Genomic DNA, 19,568 nt, shown 5'->3' with positions numbered 1-19,568 from the left:
AGAGAGTATGAAGGCAAATTAATAGGTACAGTAATCCCCACCCAGGTAAACAGCACCTATGTGGATTGGTAGATGCTGGATAAGTGAATTTGCCAGTTGCTTGAGATTATGTGTGATTGGTGAACTGACTGCCATGGGCATTAATTTTAAATGTTTATACCTTTTTCCTTTTTATTTTCCATGATATTTTTGCCAGTTGCTTGAGGCTGCTAGTTGCTTGAATTCCATATAACAGGGATTTTACTCTATATAAAGTTATGAGAGGCTTTGTTAGGATGGACAACCTAAGGCAGCAATGACCAATACCAGAGGACATCTGTTTAAGTTAAGTTTAGGGGAGAAATCAGAGTTATGTATTTCTGCAGTGGGTGGGGGTGCATGGAATCGTGGAGGCTGGTGCAATAGGGACAACCAAATGTCTCTTGGATAGGCACATGGATGTAAGAAAAATTGAGGGTTATGGGTGTGAGGGAGGGAAAGGTTAGATTGTCGTGGAGTAGGTTTATACAGGTCAGCACAACAATGTCGGTCGACTGGCCCAAACTGCTGCATGTTCTATATTATATGACAATAAACTTTCATACTTATAGTCTGTCTTTGCCTCATTAAGATCAACATCCCCATCCTTACTAAGATTTTGCCACTCATCTACCCATTGGGGGAATTTTCCTGCAGCCGATTAACAGATACACTACGCCCCCCCACCCCCTCAACCCCATGGTATTGTGATGAGGGAAGAATCAGGAATGCTGGAGGGAACGAGTCAGTTTCAGGGAAAACCTGAACACTTCATACAGGCAGTAATGGAGGTAGGATCGAACTTGGGTCACTGGAGCTGTGAGGCAGCTGTTCCACTGGGATGCTCTTCAGAGCCATTGAAGAATTGCAGACACCATCTGGAAATGTTAGTGCAGAAGAACTCTACAAGCTGGTATTGTCAACCACGTCCTTTGGATTCCATTTTGTGGTGTTGAAGATTCATAGAATTCTACAGCAGAGAAATAGGCCCTTTGGCCCAAATGCTCATACCCCCCCCCCCCCCCCCCAAGCTAGTCCCATTCACCTGTGTTTGGCCTGTATCGTTCTAGACCTTTCCTATCCATATACCTAGCTAAACATCTTTTAAATCTTCCAAATGCACCCACCTCTTGAGGTGCTCATTCCATTCCTTGGTGTGAAGAAAGACCCTCTCAGGTCTATTTTAAATCGTCCCTCTCCTGGATATTAAATCTCATTTCAGATACCCTTACCCTGGGAAAATAGTCCATGACAATCCACCTTATCTACACCACTCACATTTTTATAAACTTCTATAAGGTTCCCCCTTCACTTCCTGGGCTTCAGGGAAGAAGTCCCAGTCATCCCTAATAATTTAGCCTTCACACATTAGTTGAAGAGTGACTGGAATGTGTTTCCTTTGAAGCTGTATCAAGGACTAACTTTAACCTTGCGATGTCTTCAGATGATGAATGTGGCTGGAAAAGGTTACAATTTAGAATAAAGACCTCATTAGAAAAGTGGATAAGGATTTTTAAATTAATTACATTGGTTTATAAACGAGAGAATGTTCCACACAGCTTATTCTCTGCAATGTTAATGTAAACATGAACACATTATTATCCCTCTGCCTTAGTAATTTATTTTAAACTCTGGCTATTTTTTGCGGTTAAAACGAAAATTGTTTTTCCGTTTATTTTCTTATAATTATACAGTGTTTTGCAGAGTTAAATAGAAGGTCAAAACTTCAAGTCAGCAAGTAATGAGATCTTGCGGTTCAGCATGAAAGCAGTATCATGAAAGAATTAAAGGGGGCCTCTCTTGACATGATCTTATCAGCAATACAGTGTGACTTATTTTTAAGAACTGATGTCTCTAGGTCCCACCTGCCCAAAGCTCTGGAGATGTGAATAATTGCTGATGCAGCCAATATTACATGCTTTATTGAGGCTACATTGTTCACCAGACTAATAAAGATGGAAATGGTATAACCAAAGGTTTTACATCAGCTTTCCATGTTACTTACTGCCATTCTGTCCATCAAATAATTGACAGTAGATGGGACAATCCATTCATCCACGAATTTTATTGTAAACTACTCTTCCCATCTCTTTTCTTTCCCACCCACACCAGAGGAAATTTTTACAGTAATCTCCTAACTTACATTTTGTTGGGTTGTGGGAGGAAATTGGAGCACTCAAGAGGAGATGCACCTGGACACGGAGAATGTGCCAACTCTGCACAGAGAGACCTGAGAGTCAGGATTAAACCCTGGTCCCGGGAGCTTCCATGAGCTGCACCTTTGTTGAACAGACCCTGCGAAATAAACCTCAAATAGAAACCAAATCAGGAGACAGGGTGCAGGTTAGTGTATAGAACATTGCCTCAGTGTTGAAGGAGTTTGGAGTTTGGCCCAACATATCCATGCTAGTTCCCAGCTGAACCCCATCCTGTTCGTCCAATTTCTCCTCTCCAAAATTTCCGTGTATCTCTGTATTTTCGCCACATCATTTCCCCTTTTAATTACTTCTGTCATTCAGCTACGCTCTGAGATAAATTATCCCAAATCAATCAAGTAAAGTTTATTGTCATCTGATCGCACAAGTACAACCAGATAAAACAGCTCGCTGCAAAACACACACACACACACACACCCTGAAATTCCCTGAAATTCCTTAGTCCAGTCTTCCCTCCCCACCCACTTTCCAGCCCCACAGGAATTTCCTGCTGTAATTAAAGTGGAAATCATGTCCCGATATGTCCCCACTCACCTCCACCCAGGGCCACAAGCAGGCATTCCAGGTGATATTCTCCTGGACAGTATAAAACCTAATGGTATGAGGATTGACTTTTCCAATTTTTGGGAACCTCCACCTTATCCAGCTCCATCTTTTCTTTACCTACTGCTTGCTTACTTTTTCTCTCTTTAACTTTTCTTCCCACTCCCTTCCTTGTGGTCTCTCCCTCTACCTGTCTCTCCATCTCTCACATCTTCTGTCTTATACCCTATCACCTCTTGGCTCTTTCCCCCTTTAATACATAATATCACCTCCTTTTCACCTTACTCTTGATAAAGGGTGACCCAAAGCCTTGACTGATCATCTCTTCCCACAGATACTGTCTGACCCTCCATCAGCTTATTGTTTTCAATCTATTTAGCTTCCATTCACATTCTAGCTCCCTTGATGGCTCTTAGAAGGCTATTTTCTTCATGCATTAATAGGAATTGGTCAAACCACTGTTAATTTATTATTATTTACTCATTTATTTTATAATATATGTATAAATACATATTTATTCTGTGTATTTGTGCATGTGTTATATTATTTATACATATTTATAATTTATATTCTATTTTTAGGTATCTATGTGATTATTATGTGCTGTCTATTGTGTGTGTATGTATTTGCACAGTGGTCTGGAGAAACTGTTTCGTCTGGTTGAATATGTACAGTCTGATGGCAATCAATTTGAACTAATTTATGCTCATTTAAACACATTATCACTTCTACATGTCTATACTCTTCTGATAAGATAAGGCATGTGACAAATATCCAAAACTGAGGGGATAATTAGATTGTATTTGTGATATGCTGGCTGCACTTAACAAGCATCAGACCTGCACAGTTGTTCATTCTCCGTTGGACTCCTCAGATACACACTCTTCTGATCACTTGAGCTGAAGTGTCCGATGTTCATTTATTTCAGTTTTGTGTGAGCTTGTAAACCCCCCCGGGGACACCTGCATGCCAAGCCAGAGGACTTTGTGAAAGCGAGAAAACTTTTAATTGATCCTTAACAAGCAATGGGGGAAGACAAGACATTGGTCGAAACTTTCAGCAAATGTGGCGCATGAGATGGAGCATAATGAATGAACGAGCATGTGCATGGACAAAATTCTCTAGTCTGTCTGCCCTGTCTGCTCTTCACATGGCAGAACTACCTGACTATATACAATGTCCCTGCTGATTTTTGAGAATCTCTGGCTCTCGACTTACATAAAGCAGAGAAGAAGCACTAAAGGTGATGTTAAAACTCTTGAATCCTTGGATTGGGAATATGCAGAGGCCCTCTCGTCTCATCAAAGTCAAAGTTCAGTTTTATTGTCAGAGTACATATCACATAGAACCTTAAGGTTCTTTTTTCTTCCTGTGGATCAAGCCAAATTTCTCCTTATTGGTAGTGTAAACTGTATTCAATAAAAAGGTACATATTCAAAATAGAGAAATGTAAACAAGAAGGAAGTGCAAACAAACTGTGCAACAGAAATAAATATTCAATAGTAGATAATGTGCAAAGTAAAGCCTTTCAATTTTTTTTTAGATTGTAGTTGTTGAGGAGTCTGATGATGGAGGGGTAGCAACTGTTGCCGAACCTGGTGGTACAAGTCCAGTGGCACTTATACTTCTTTCCTGATGGCAGCAGTGAGAACAGAGCATGACCTGGCTGGTGTGCATCCCTTCCTCTCTCTCACAGATTCTGGCCTCAATACCTTAGACCCACAAGCCAGTCTCTAGCAGCCCCCAACTTGGTGAGAGTCCTTCCGATGATCCCCAAATTGGCATCTTGCAATAGTGACCTTCTCTGTGAAGTACTTTGGGACATCCTGAAAAGGGTGTGAAAGATAGTGCAAAAATTCAAGAATGATTAATCGTGCATTTAGAAAGAAATGAAACTTTTGAAAAATCATGAGTAGAAGCTGATTATAATGAGGTTTGACAAGCTCCATTGTTTCAGAGGCTGAAAGAACTGCTTTGACGATGGTGTTAAGGATCAGTGTATGAGGGGTGATTGTCAGGACTGGTGGGGGGGGGGGTGTTGTGGAGGATGGGGTTGCAATGAAGAAGGATCTGTGAATTAGTTGTCAGGCTTTAATAATAAAATGTTCTTCATTTTTTTTCTCTATACACCTGTAATTAGCAGAAGACCATAAGCTCTAGGAGCAAAAATAGGCTATTCAGCCCATTGAGTCTATCCCACCATTCAATCATGAGCTGGTCCATTTTCCCACTCAACCCCACTTCCTGGCATTCTCCCTATAACCTTTAATGCCCTGGTTAATCAAGAATCTATCAACTTCTGCCTTAAATACACCCAGTGATTTGGCCTTTACATTGACCTGTGGTAACAAGTTCCATAGATTTACCGCCCTTTGGCTAAAGAAATTTCTCTATATCTCTGTTCTAAGCACACACCCTTCAATCCTGAAGTTGTGTCCTCTTGTCTTAGATTCTTCCACCATGGGAAACATCATTTCTACATCTACAGGTTCCTCAAATGGAGATCCTTCTAAATGTATTGGGATTCTTGGTGGTCTGGATGGAAATCCACATCTAGGAAATAGAAAAACACAGAGGCTACAGGTGCTGGAATCCTGAGCAGTGGATTACTGAAGGGACTCTGAGCATCAGGAGGCAACCATGTAAAGAAATGATCAGTCAATGTGTGGGTTGCACAGTTAGTGTAGCAGTTAGCATGAAGTTATTACAGTGCCAGCAACCCAGGGTTGAATCTGGTACTGTCTTTAAATAGTTTTTACGTTCTCTCCATGACTACGCAGATTTTCCCCAGGTACTCCAGTTTCCTCCCACCCTTCAAAAATATACAGAGGTTGTCGGTCAGTGGTTCTCATCCTTTTTCTTTCCACTCACATACCACTTTAAGTAATCCCTATGCCATAGGTGCTCTGTGATTAGTAAAGGATTGCTTAAGGTGGTATGTGGATGGAAGAAAAAGTTTGAAAACCACTGTTATAATCATACCACATTGACTTGTTATGTGCACAGTTTCATAACTCCAAAAGAAATGGACCAATGACAATTTTTTCTCAAGCAAAATATTTCAGTGACAATTAGATCTAGAGCGGTTTCTCAACCTTCCCTTCCCCTTACTAATCACAGAGCAGTGATGGCATAGGGATTACTTAAAGTGGTATGTGAGTGGAAAGAAAATGGTTGAGAACCACTGTTGTAGGTTAATTGTGGTATTGTGTGGCTTAAGGTTGTGAGTCAGAAGGGCCTGTTACTATGCTGTATGTATAAAAACAAATTTTTAGGTCAGGAGTCTTGATAAAGATGTGGAGGAAGTGTTCGGTGCAGATCTGGAGGTCTAATAATTTACATGGGATCTTCAGGTCTGTATTTTATTTGACTTCTGAACACAGTGATACCACTGGGACCCAGAATGAACCTGATTGGGTCTTTTCTATGTCAATCAGACCTTGGGTGCACAGCACTGTGAGTGATTTAAATCAATTTGTACATCAAAGCTGCAGAAATAACCCTGCTACAACCAGGAGATATGAAGCACATGTCCTCCCCATCTTGAAATTGTTACAAGACTGATGTCGAAATGCATTCTGATAAACCATTCCACAGGATTATCAAAAGGATCTGAGTACTTTGTAGGTTCCAACATACAGGAAGATTTGGAAGACCACCAGATTTAAAGGGAATAATTCATGCTAAACTTGGCATGAAAGGATGTGGTAAACCACTGTTTCCATATTTAACTGTCTGGGCTCACCCATTGGCTGACTGTACCTCCCACAGACTCCTGAATACAGGTGACTGTTTCACAGCACCCTCCCAAGTTCAGGACAGTCAACCAGCATGGAGGTGCCTCCATTCTATTGTGAATAAAAGCCTATCAGTTTTACATAACTTCCAGTCTTCTGGAATTATTGATGGTGCACCAAAGGGTTTAACAAGTATTTGACATTAAACATGCCTGAATTATTTCGAGTTTAGATTCTTTCATCCAGAACAAGCTCTTAATGGGTTCTATTATGAAGAAATATGAGATAAAGTGTTGGAGTAAGGACTTTGTGTTTTAGAATTTGAGAACAGCAAAGTGAACAATGACAATTGTATTTGTCCATTGTATCCAAATGGAACAGATTGAAGAAAAGGCTATCTCCACCACTCACTGAGCCGAAACATCAACACAACACACTGATACCCAAAGGCAGCAAATCAGTGCTGCTTCTTAAATCTCACCAAATTATTTTTTTTTAACCAGCATATTGAAGGAGGGAAGACCCAGTGGGTCTATGCCAACATACCAATACCATGAGTCTTGCTTCCCATCTCCTAATTCCTGGTGGCTTTCCAACTTGTTCCCTCACATACCCATCAACTCACCTTCAGTATTCACTGACACATAGGAGTATTTTGCTACAGCTTACAAATAAGTGCAATACACCAAAGGGCTGAAACTCAGCAGGTCACCCAGCACTCATGGCAAGTCAAAGATAACCAATGTTTTAGGCTTGAGCCTATCATCAGAAATTCCTGACAAAGGACTCAAGCCCGAAACATTGGTTACCCTTCACTTGCCATGGATGCTGGGTGACCTTCTGGGTTTCTCCAGCATTTTCTTGTATTGCACTCAACCCTAGCATCTGCAGATTTTCTTGAAATCCAAATAAGAAGTGTGGGTTTTATTCTGAGGATTTTAGTGCTTGCATCAATTATCTTATAAAGTTTGATGGACGGAACTAGGTCCTTTGACCTGACGTCCAAATCTACTAAGCAAGTCCCATATACTTGGATTCAGCCCATTTCACTTCAATTTATTTTAAACAAGTACAATTGTCTCCTCTTTTATCACTTCATCTGGCAGCTCCTTCTAAATAAATCTGTGACTAAGTTAAATTAATTGAATTTAATTGTATTTTTAATGTAGACATACATCACAGTAACAGGCCCTACCATCCACCAGCCCATGCTGCCCTACCAACACAGCACGTTTTGGAGAGTGGGAGGTCACCGGAGCACCCTAGGGAAAACCACACAGGTCACGGGGAGGATGATCCAACTCCTTACAGTCAGCCCAGGATTGGAATCCCAGTTGCGGGCACAGGCCAGCATTCTTGGAGGTAACCAGAGCATTCTGCATTCATGCAGTCAAAAGGGAAAACCATGCAAACCCATACAGACAGCAGTAGAACTTCAGATCAAAGCAAGGCCTCTGGAGTTGTGAATTAATATAATGAATTGATGTGTCACACTCTACCTAATGCTGTAATTACAGCAAAGGGTCCCGAGCTGAAACTCCAGCTATTCATTTCTCCATGACTGGTGTCTGACTCACTGAGTGGTTGTTCATCCTAGATATTTTCTACAATCACCTCTAAAAGTTGCCAAGGGACCTCAGGGACATGCTCAATTTTTTTTTGGCTTCTGACAAACCTTCAACTCTGCACCATATTCATCTAATTGCTGTTGGTATGTAGTTGCTTAAAATGGGATGTAATCCATTTTTTAACATTGCAAATTCCCAGAAAAACAAACAACAGAATTTTAATTAGCCCAAACATTTCAAGCGATTTCTTTGTGAACTGACACAAATAAGGGAGAGAAGCTGTTGTAAGTTACACTGAACAATATAAGTTAATGTTCTTCTGTCCTAGGAGGCTACTTTGTTATAGGGGCAATTTTCTGAGCAGATTCTATCTCCAGCTATCTTCCAATACACAAATTTGCTGAGAGGCCTATGAATTTGTACTCCATAAAACCCATTCCTGAATAATCCAAAATCACATCACAATTTACTTTAGGTAATTGAGCACTAAATTCAATGCCAATAGAATTGATGAAAAATTTTGATTTTCCACTTCTCGGTCACTGTGACATTTCACACCATTAGCGATGTGGTGTCGAATGATTAACCAATGTGTAATGCGCACGGTCTTTAAATTAAGAGTATAATGTGATGTACAGTAGATTGTGGCTATGAGTAGTTAATGCTTCATTTCATTGAAAAATGTAGATGCAAATCTATTTTTAGAAAAAGGTGATGCATAATTAACCACGTTCATTCTCGACCACAATTAGATGTTGCAGCACAGTGAAGACAATGTAATATCTCCTGTCTTTTAAGCTGGAACAATGTTGTACCTTGATCTGTATTAGAATGGTTAATAAGTGTGATGTGCCCAATGGACAATCTGAGGCAGTAAAAGAGTCACAGCAACTCATTATAAAGGATTGCTTGGAAAAAAAGGGAAGAAACCATCAGGGACTTAATGTGAGTTGCATGAGCCACTCTTTTTTGTTCTTCTGGGCTGACCAACCAACTACAGGGAGGAGCTCATATTTTCGCAAAGGCTACAATATTTTTTTGAAAAGTAATTGTCCATTAAATTTAAATAAGCATATGAAGTCACCCAGCAGGGAACAGGTCCTCCTGACTAACTTTCCATTGGCATTCTGGTCCTATTCACTTGCATTTGTGGAATATCCTTCCAAGCTATAATTCTCTCCAAATGTCTGTTGAAGGTTGTAATTGTGTCCTTTTCCTACGGTTTCTTCTGGCTGTTTGTTCCACCCTGAGTGAAAATTTCATCATGCCTCTGTGACCTGCTCCTGAGTTGCTTTCAAGGGACCCAAACTGAGCAGTTCCCACCTTGATGTTGGCAAACTGATAGGTAGATATCCTTCAAGGTAACTCTCACCAAGTTTTCCCTTCCCTGCCTCTCCCATCCTCAATCCTCCCTATCCCAGAGCAATTTTCATCATACAATAAATTTGCAAACCCCACTGGAAATGCCCTCCACCATCTTCTGCTCTCCAAATCTCTCCGAGAGCACTGAACAGTGGCAGCTAAACTTCCCCTCCAACCATCCATTCTAATCTCCAAATGCCTCTCACACCTTCTGGTGGCCAGTCTTACTGTGGGTCTGCTCTTCACTGATCTCCAGGAGCTGACTTTTACTACCCACCCCAACATTCAGCCTCTGTCCTTGCAAAGTGAACACACACAAAAACTGCATGTGTGCAAATACATTTCAGAAACATTTGACACCTTAGACCTTGTAGGCTACAAAACACCAAATGGTCGTTAGAGCACACCAAATATTGTCTTGTTTGAGAGCCCCATTGAGGATTGCTCACCGGGAATCACAATAGAATTATAACTAATTTATACCACTCTGTATTCCCGTCCACCTCTGACTATCCTATATCCCCTTGGTCAAAATCCACCTGCCTTAAGAGTATTCAAAGATTTTCATTCCCACCATATGTTGAGGAAGAGAGTTCCGATGGCTTAGGAATTCTAAGAGAGGCAGCCCCTTATTTTTAAACACGGTCACCTGGCATTAGGTTCTTCCATAAGAAGAAGTATCCTGTCCATGTACATCCTGTCAAAAAATCCCCAGCACCTTTAGCCAAACCTGTCTCACTGTTTAACGCTTCAAAATGTACAAGCCACATCCATCCAATGATATGAAAGCACATCATTGCCTTTATACTCTTAGAAGTCTAAGAAAGATCAACAAGTACCCCTTGTCAATCAACTTCTACAGGGATACCATCAAAATATACTTGCTGAATGCATCACAGTATGGTGCGGCAGCTGCTTTGATCAGTATCAGGAAAAAAAACGCTACATAAGGTAATAAACACATCAGAGAACATAACAGGAGTTTCTCTCCCCTACAGAATCAGAATCAAAATTTGTCATGAACATGACACAAAATTCATTATTTTTGTGGGAGCATCTCACAGTGCAAACATTTTCATAAACCACCTTACAAAATAAAAAGTAGTGCAAGAAAATGTCAAAGGGAGGCTGTGTCTGTGGTTCATTGTTCATTCAGTTAGCTGATGGCAAAGGGGAAGAAGCTGTCATTATGCCACTGAGTCCTCATTTTCAGGTTCCTGTACCTTTTTCACAATGGTTACAGAGTGAAGAGGACATGGCCTGGGTGGTGGGGGTCCTTGAGGATAGAGGCTGCTGCTCTCTCTGCAGCTGGATTCTTAATTTCCTCATTGGAAGACCACAGTCAGTATGAATGGGAAATAACATCTCCTTCTTATTGTCAATCAACACAGTTGCACCTTAAGGATGTGTGCTTAGCCCACTGTGCTATTCACTATACATGCTTGACTGTGTGGCTAGTCACAATTCCAATGCTACCAATACATTTGCTGATGACAGAACAGTTGTCAGCAGAATCACAGACGGCATTGAGGAAGCATACATGGGGAAGATAGATCAGCCAGTTGAGTGGTGACCTAGCAACAACCTTGCACTCAACATCAGCAAAACCAAGGAGACGATTGTGAACTTCAGGAGGAGGTCCTCATCAGGGGTGCAGCAGTGAAGAGATCTTCAAATTCCTGGGTTGCAAAATCACCGAGGATCTGTTGTGGAGCCTCCATTTCGATGCAATTAGAAGAAGATTATCCATTAGCTATAGTTTGTGAGAAGTTTGAGGAGATTTGGAATATCACTGAAGGCTCTCAAAAACTTCTCCAGGTTTACCATGGAGAGTATTCTGGCTGGTTGCATTTGTCTGGTATGGAGATGCCAACGCTCAGGACAGGAAAATCTTCAGTGGGTTGTTAATTTGGCTTGTGACAAGGGCACCAGTCTTCACTCCATTGAGGACATCTATAAGAGGTGGTGTCTTAAGAAAGCAGCCTCTATCTTCAAGTTCCCCCACCATTCAGGATATGCCCTCTTCACTCTGCTACCATTGGGGAAAAGGTACAAGAGCCTGTAGATGAGCACTCAATAACAGCTTAGTTCCCTGTGCCATCAGATTCCTAAATGGACTGCAGATATTGCCTTATTTTGACTTTTATCTTTCACTGTTTTTTAAAATGTATTTTGTACGGTGGTTTAAATAAACCACTGTGATGCTGCCTCAAAATAATGAATTTTGTGACATGGTTGAGTTAACAATACTCTAAAGTTTTTTTCTTGTCCTGAGCATTAGCACCTCTGTACCAGACAGTAATGCAACCAGCCATAATGCTCTCCACAGTACACCTAGAGAAGTTTTGAGAATCTTTGGTGTCATGCTGAATCTCCTCAGACACCTCAGCCGCTGGTGAGACTTCTTTATGATGGCATCGATGTGGAGCACCAGGACAGATTCTTGGAGATGTTGACACCCAGGAATTTGAGGTTCTTGACGCTGTCCACTGCTGACTCCTTGATGACTACTGGTTCGTGTTTTCCTGATTTCCTCCTAAAGTCCACAATCATCTCCTTGGTTTTGCTAACATTGTGTAGACTCCATCTACATCTCCTACTACCTAAGAAAAGCAGCCTATATATTGAAAGACCCATCACACCCTGGACACATTCTCTTCTCCTCCAGCCATTGGAGAGTAGGCTCGAATGTGAAATCTCGCACCAAAAGGCTTAAAGACATTTTCTTCCCTGAAACCATTAGGCTCCTGATTGAATTCCACAACAGTGGTTTCACCCTTGCTTGGTGTTAAGTGATCTTCCTTTACCAAGTGCGGCGCAGTTAGTGCAATGCCATTATCCTGCAACTGATGCAGATTTTAGTCAAGCACTGTCAGTAAGGAGTTTGTATGTTCTCCCCGTGTCTGCATGGGCTTCCATTGAGTGATCCAGTTTCCTCCCCCATCCAAAATATAGAGGGTTTGGGTGTAAATGGGTGACATACATTTAAATAGCTGGAATTAATTTCCACCATGCTGTAAATAAAATTTTGAAGTTCTTTATCATTGTAAATCTACATTCTTTAAATTTTGCTCTTTACACAGATATAACTGCTTGAAGAAGAACAATTCACACTGTACCAGGATTTGCCCATTCCTTAAAGGAGAAGCAAGCCTATACTTTCCATGGAGTCAGGGGATTGTCAATTTGACAAATACTCTATCGAACTTCTACTGTGTATTGTGGAAAGTAAACTGACTGGTTGCATCACAGTCTGCTTTGGAAAACTCCAGGAACGCTGCACAATGTATCAAATTGCTATCCAATATTTTTAATGTTTTTTATATCTTTATATACATACACATAAGAATATGTATCCAACAAATTAAAATGGATATTAACAAACAGCTGTAAGCAACCTATGAAAGAGACAAAAATATATATATCTCTGGCGGCCCTTCGCAGCTCCCCCACGGGGCCTCACAAAATGAAGGATGAATGCGACGATCCAGAAGGCTGCACGAGGCCCGCAGCAATGTCCTCCAATTGACCACAACCAAAAGAGCTTTGGCGTATCAGTGAAAGTGGATCACAAACTCATCAATCAATGCTGAGAAGGTTTTGACCACGCCCCTCAGCTTGAGAATAAAAGCAGGGCTGTGAGCCCAATAAAGCTCAGTGTTAACTACACTCAACTGGGTTTTGAGTCATTCTTTCTGGGAACAGCGTGTTCTTTCTGAGCTAACCTGCATGCAGCTATAACTTCTCCTGTGCTATAGGCTCTGCAGAGCCATAGCTTGTAGCAGCTAGCTCTATATATATATATATATATATATATATGTATGTATAAAATCAAAAACTATTCAAATGATCTAACCCCTCTCTTGTGAAGTTATGATTAAACTTAAATATTCCATGAATGCATGAAAGAAAGGACAACCAAACCATAAAATAGAATCCAAAAATCTTATAAATTCTGAAAATAATCAGAAATATTAAAAGTTAAATTTTGTTGCATTAGTAGAGCATCTAATTTTTTTTCCAGAGTCAAGCGTGCCATCACATCAGATCACCACTGAGTATGTGTAGGAGAGACATCATCCTTCCATCTCATAAGTGTAGCTCTTCTGGCAATAAGTAGAGCAAAGGCAACTCCATGGGATTGTAGCCCAGACACATTTAAATCAGCCGACTTACTTACTCCAAATAGGGCAAGAAAAGGATTAGGAGCCAAATTAACATTAAGAACTAATGATACTTACCCAATAATTGGAAGGCGAGGACCATGACCAAAACATATGAAATAATGTACCTTCTTTAATCTTACATCTATCACACTTTAATGAGAAATTAGAATAAAATTTAGCCTATTAAACTTTGGAGAAGTAAGCTTGATGTCCAACTTTGAATTGTAGTAATGAGTGTAGAGTACTTAAAGAAGATGAACTGACCAATTTCAAAATAGAATTCCATGTAGCATCAAAAAATCTTTGTTGAAAATCTTGTTCCCATCGTTTCTTAGTCATGTCCAGGGAATCACCACTAGACATCAATAATAGCTCATAGAAAACTGATATAAGCATTTTGGTATTTGCTTAAAGATTATAAATCTTGTCTATCATATTTAATTTCAAATCTAGAGGGAGTTTTAATACCAAGGAATTTAAAAATATCCTAATCTGTAAATATCTTTAAAAAAAAAGATGTTTAGTTATCTTCAATTTAGAAGATAATTGTTCGAAAGAGGCCAAATTTTGTTCCATAGAAAGTTCTTGGAAAATATGGATACCAAACTCTGACCATTCACATAAACAAAAATCTTGTATCGAAGATAAGAATGTAGCAAATCTCAATGAGTTCAGCACTGGCTCTGACCTCCCATCCATTGAAAGCAAAGTGCAGAGATATGTGGGTTGAGTGTGAGACAGCAAAGCAATGGATGATTCATTCCAATGCCTGCTGGAAGAAGTCAATGGTTTGGGCAGCATCCATTGGTGGAAATGCTCATTCAGCACTTCCCATTGGAACCCTTTATCAGCAGGGTTTCTGTGGGCTCCTAATGCATGGATCAATGCCATCCTTCCAAATGGACCAAGGAGTCAAGTCAAGTTTATTATCATTCGATTGCACAAATATAACCCAATGAAATAGCATTCTCCCAGTCTCGGTGCAAAACATGCCAACACACAACCAGTCATAATACATATACTGACAGACAATAAATATGCAGGACAAGTATTCATAAATAAATATTGTTCTGTAAATATGAAAGAATCAGATGGTTAGTGCGAGCAGTTCCTTTGGTCATTCAGCATTCTCACTGCTCCTTGGAAGGAAGCTGTTCCTCAACCTGGTGGTGCTGGCTCTAATACTCTTTCCTTTGCTCATTCAGCATTCTCACTGCTCCTTGGAAGGAAGCTGTTCCTCAACCTGGTGGTGCTGGCTCTAATACTCTTTCCTTTGCTCATTCAGCATTCTCACTGCTCCTTGGAAGGAAGCTATTCCTCAACCTGGTGGTGCTGGCTCTAATACTCTTTCCTTTGCTCATTCAGCATTCTCACTGCTCCTTGGAAGGAAGCTGTTCCTCAACCTGGTGGTGCTGGCTCTAATACTCTTTCCTTTGCTCATTCAGCATTCTCACTGCTCCTTGGAAGGAAGCTGTTCCTCAACCTGGTGGTGCTGGCTCTAATACTCTTTCCAGATGGGAGCAGATGTGCAGGGTGGAAGTAGCCCCCAATTATTTTGTCTATCCTCTCAGATAATGATCCTGGCAGATCACATAGATGGGGCGGGGGTGAGGTGGAGGGATACTCCAATGATCTTTTCTGATGATCCTATGGAGTCAAGAGAGATGTTGTATTTATTCAAGAAAGCTTTAAATCTTCCCAATAAACCAGCCTCAATTGGATATCCCAACCCGAAATGTTGACTGGATGCTTCCTGACCTGCTGAGTTTCTCCTTTGATCAAGGTTACAGCATCTGTAGTTCTTGCGCATTTTGGAAATGATTCAAGGACTGCACTCAATGTGATTGAAGACACAAAGCAGCCTGTTGGCTAAAGATGAGCTTGTGCCTTTCAAAAGCTGCAATGCACAAATATTCCCAGCTCCTCCGGAGCTGATAAAGATACTGAATGATGTTTCCTGACAAGCCTGTTTTTTGCTTGAGATATCCTGCAAGGTTTGGCTGGGATGCTGGAAGGATCTTTTTGCTCACATGAATGCATTCCCATCTCCCAACTGCAATGAGAACTTGGCCATTGATGAAAATGAGCTTCCATTGGCAGTGTCTCAGCTGTAGTGCAAATATTTGTCATTATGGCTCATGGTCCTGCATTAAGTTACCCACAGAGGTTCAGTCATGTGGGAGATTGAGTTTGAAGCACGGATGCAGAGATTCACAGACTTTATCACTGTTGTGCAGATCAGTGGGTGTGTTGAGATCTGCCCAGCAGTACAGGAACAAGGATACTGCTTCTTGAGATGAAGTCACATCTGCTCCATCCTGCCCCCTGCATGGGATAGTGGATGTGCCAGTACTTGATCAGCAGCAGACTGTTGCTGTATTGACAGGCATGTCTGAGCAGCCCAGGGATGCCCCTGAGACCCCAGGTCTGTGAAGTGTGGCCAGCCAACACACTGGATTAACTCTTGACTCTGGGGTTCAAGCACACACAATATACTTCATCAGCAGGAGAGGATTCTGCAGTCAAAAAAATCACAAACCCACAGGAAATGTAGCAAGTCAGGAACAGGTGGAGACTTGTCTCTCCCATATGCCTACTCTGCTATTCTATTAAAACACAGCTGATCAGCCCCACAGATCCATTTACCCTTTAAGACCTCCATGAACACAAATTTGTCGATGTCTGTCATAGGTCATGGAGTCCTACAGCACAGAACAGACCCTTTGGGCTATAATCTATGCTGAACAAGTTAGCATTCTGGGCTATCTCCATTTCCTTTTATTTGGTCTATAGAATTCCGAACCCATCCTATCCATATCTCTGTCCAAATGTCTTTAGAATGCTTCACCTGTACCCCCTTCTATTCCTTCATCTTCCAGCTGCAGGCTGCCATCTGAATGAAAAGGTTGCCAATCAGGTTTCTCTTAAATCTCTCCCCTCTTATTTTAAACCTTTGGTCTCTAGTTTTAGAATAATCTAATCTGGGTAAAAGTCTACAAATATTTCACTTAATCCATATCCTTCATGGTTTTGTAAACCTGTATAAAGTCACTAGAACATAAAAACATTTTTAAAAAAAAGAGCAGGAATAGACCATCCGGCCCATCACATCTACTCCGCCATTCAATGCGATTATGACTTTTCTGACAATAGGCTCATCACCTACCTGTCTTTTCCCCATATCCCATAATTCATCTACTATGTAAACATCAATTCAACCTTGTCTTAAATATAATTACTGAGGTGGCCTCCACTGCTTCAATGAGCAGCAAATTCCATAGATTCACCACCCTGTGGGAAATGCAATATCTCCTTATCTCTGTCTTCAATCTGCTACCCTGAATCTTGAGGCTATGTCCCCTGGTTCTCGTGTCCCCAGCCAAAGCAAGCAATTTATCTTCCTCGATCTTATCTGTGGCTTTCATAATTTTATACGTTTTTAGAAGATTCACTCTCATTCGTCTAATTTCCACCTAGTACAGATCCTAATGACTCACTCTCTCCTCATCTCTGAAATCAACCTGGTGAGCCTCCTCTGGACTGCCTCAAGTACTGCCCACAGTACTCCCGATGCTGCTTCACCAGTACCTTGTACAGTTGTAGCATAACCTCCCTAATCGCAAATTCACTCTCTCTAGCATGAAGGCCAACATTTTATTTGCTTTCTTGATAGCCTGTGCACCTGCAAACCAACATTTTGTGATTCATGCAAAAGCACTCCCAAGTCCTCTGCCCAGCAACATGCTGCAATTGCTTGCCATTTAAATAATAATCTGATTGTACTCCCCTGCCAGACCCTTACCCACTCACTCAACCTAATTATATTTCTCTGTAGACTCTATATCTTTTGCACACTTTGCTTTTCCACTCAATTTATTTGTTATTAGCAAACTTAGATATACTACAAGCAGTCCCCTTCTCCAGATCATTAAGCCTCCTGCACTCCAGGAATTTAAGACCCAGACTAATCAGCCTCTTGCCATGACTCAAGTCCCCGAGACATCCTGGTGAATCGCTTTTGCAACCTTTCCAACTTTATGAAGTCCTTCCTAAAGAATATCTCCAAAGGTTCAACAGAATTTACAACCTTTATGGGAGAGGATTTGAACACTGTTGGTTGACCTTCTCACAAAAACATAAACAAGTATTTTCAGTAGCAGATCAATAAAATGGTATATTGGAAAAAGGAGAGAGTCGCAAGACTTCTCTGAGAAGGCATGATGGGCTGAATAACTCTTTCTTTCCAGCATCATTCCCCACTAGCTTTTAAGCTAGTGGCAACACATGCAAAGTTTCACAACTTCTTCAACAGCCCGTTCTTCTGTCATTTTGTTGAATATTTTAATTGACTGCTTTAGACAAAAGTAACAAAGTAACATTCATTTGCATTTTTTCTCTCTAAATTCCAGAAAAAAAAACTAACATTTTCACTAATCTAAAATAAAATGACCTTTTCAATTTGGTTCCTGCATCAATAGGCACACTGTTAGAGAAATATGTGCTGATTAATTCACAAGCATTGTCACGAAGCAGAAAAAAAAATCTGTCTTCTTCTGCAGTACTTTGAGACAGTCTGACAATTAATGTCTTGCATCCTGTTCTGCCTGGTGTGTGTGGGTTGCAAGGTTGAAGACTCTGACATCCCAAAACAGACTTTCTGGTAAGATAGGTTCATGATTGCCACTAATAAACTATTAAACTTATATAACTGTATTCAGATAAATATAACAGTGTGCCATTATATGAATACATCTTCCTTCCAAACAGAGAACACTACACCACAGAAAGAGGACCTTCAGCCCACAAAGTCTATGCTGTAAATAATGCCTGATCTGAACTAAAACTCTGCTGCTTGAACATGAATAATACCCCTCTGCTCCAAGAAGAAGATAATTATTGACTCTGGAGAGGGGGCAGAATCCAGACCACAATCCTTGTTAAAAGTGCTAAAGTGGAGAGAGAGAAGATAGCGTCAAGTTCAATGCAATAAATATCTCCACTGACTTGACTTGGGACAAGCATGTGGATGCAATGGTCAAGAAAGCACAGCCGAGTGGCAAACCTGGCAAGTCCATCACAGATACAAGCCCAAACCATTGAAAACATTTCTACAAGACACTACCTCAAGAAGGCAGCCAACATCATAAAGGACACCCATCACCCTGGTCACAGCTTCCTCTTGCTGTTACGTTCACGCAGAAGGGCCAAAAACCTGAGGTCCAGCACCTCTCAGTTCAAGAGCAGTTTTTGTCCTTTCCAACCTCCCCATACCATGCTAACCCAAACCATAAACTATTCCAAGACCAGAAAAATATCTGCCAACACAACTGAAATGTAATTTTCATCATTTTTTTGCACCACCTGAAAATGTGAAAATTTATTTATCAATCTTTTCAAATTTGTTATTTCTTTTCCAATCTTAGATTTGCTTTTAGTTAAATGTTTACCCTTGTATTTGGCATATTTTGTGTACCTTTTTGGCTGCAGTAAGTAAGAAATTTGGTCCATTTGATTTCCAACAATCTTTGTGTTATCGGCAAGCTTAATGAGCCAACTACCTATTTTTTTCCCAGTTATTTTTTTTAAACATCACAAACAACAGGGGTCCCAACACTGAACCCTGTGGAACATCACTGGTCACAGGCTTCCAGGCAGAATAACGCACGTTCGCATCTACCGTCTTTTATGGGCCAGCCAATTTCAAATCCAAACTATTGATTCAACAAACTGTGCCAGGCATGAGCTCTACCTGAATTTCACACCTCATACATCCCAACATTTATATAAGATAATCCTAATGACATCATAAACCTTGTCAAACATCTATAGATGTGTAGTGGAAAGCATGCTCACCTGCTGCATTGGTGCCTGATATGGGGCCATCAATATTGTACCTCTTAGCAGAAAGCCCTGCAAAAGGTAGCAGAGAGTGCCCAATACATCAAAGGTAAAGGTCTC

General features: G+C 40.8%; 1 long non-coding RNA gene across 1 annotated transcript in view; it reads left to right on the top strand.

The window, feature by feature from the left end:
- Window positions 1-13,113, top strand: part of LOC138741723 (uncharacterized) — a 92,876-nt gene extending 79,763 nt beyond the window's left edge. The window contains exon 2 of the long non-coding RNA XR_011343709.1: window positions 12,528-13,113. This is a non-coding gene — a long non-coding RNA (uncharacterized lncRNA). The remainder of the gene's footprint in view (window positions 1-12,527) is intronic.
- Window positions 13,114-19,568: the final 6,455 nt, after the last annotated feature.

This window comes from Narcine bancroftii, chromosome 8, assembly GCF_036971445.1.
Source record: "Narcine bancroftii isolate sNarBan1 chromosome 8, sNarBan1.hap1, whole genome shotgun sequence".
In the NCBI taxonomy this organism is placed as follows: Eukaryota; Metazoa; Chordata; class Chondrichthyes; order Torpediniformes; family Narcinidae; genus Narcine; species Narcine bancroftii.
Note: the sequence above shows the minus strand (reverse complement) of the source record. Positions and strands in the feature narration are given on the sequence as shown.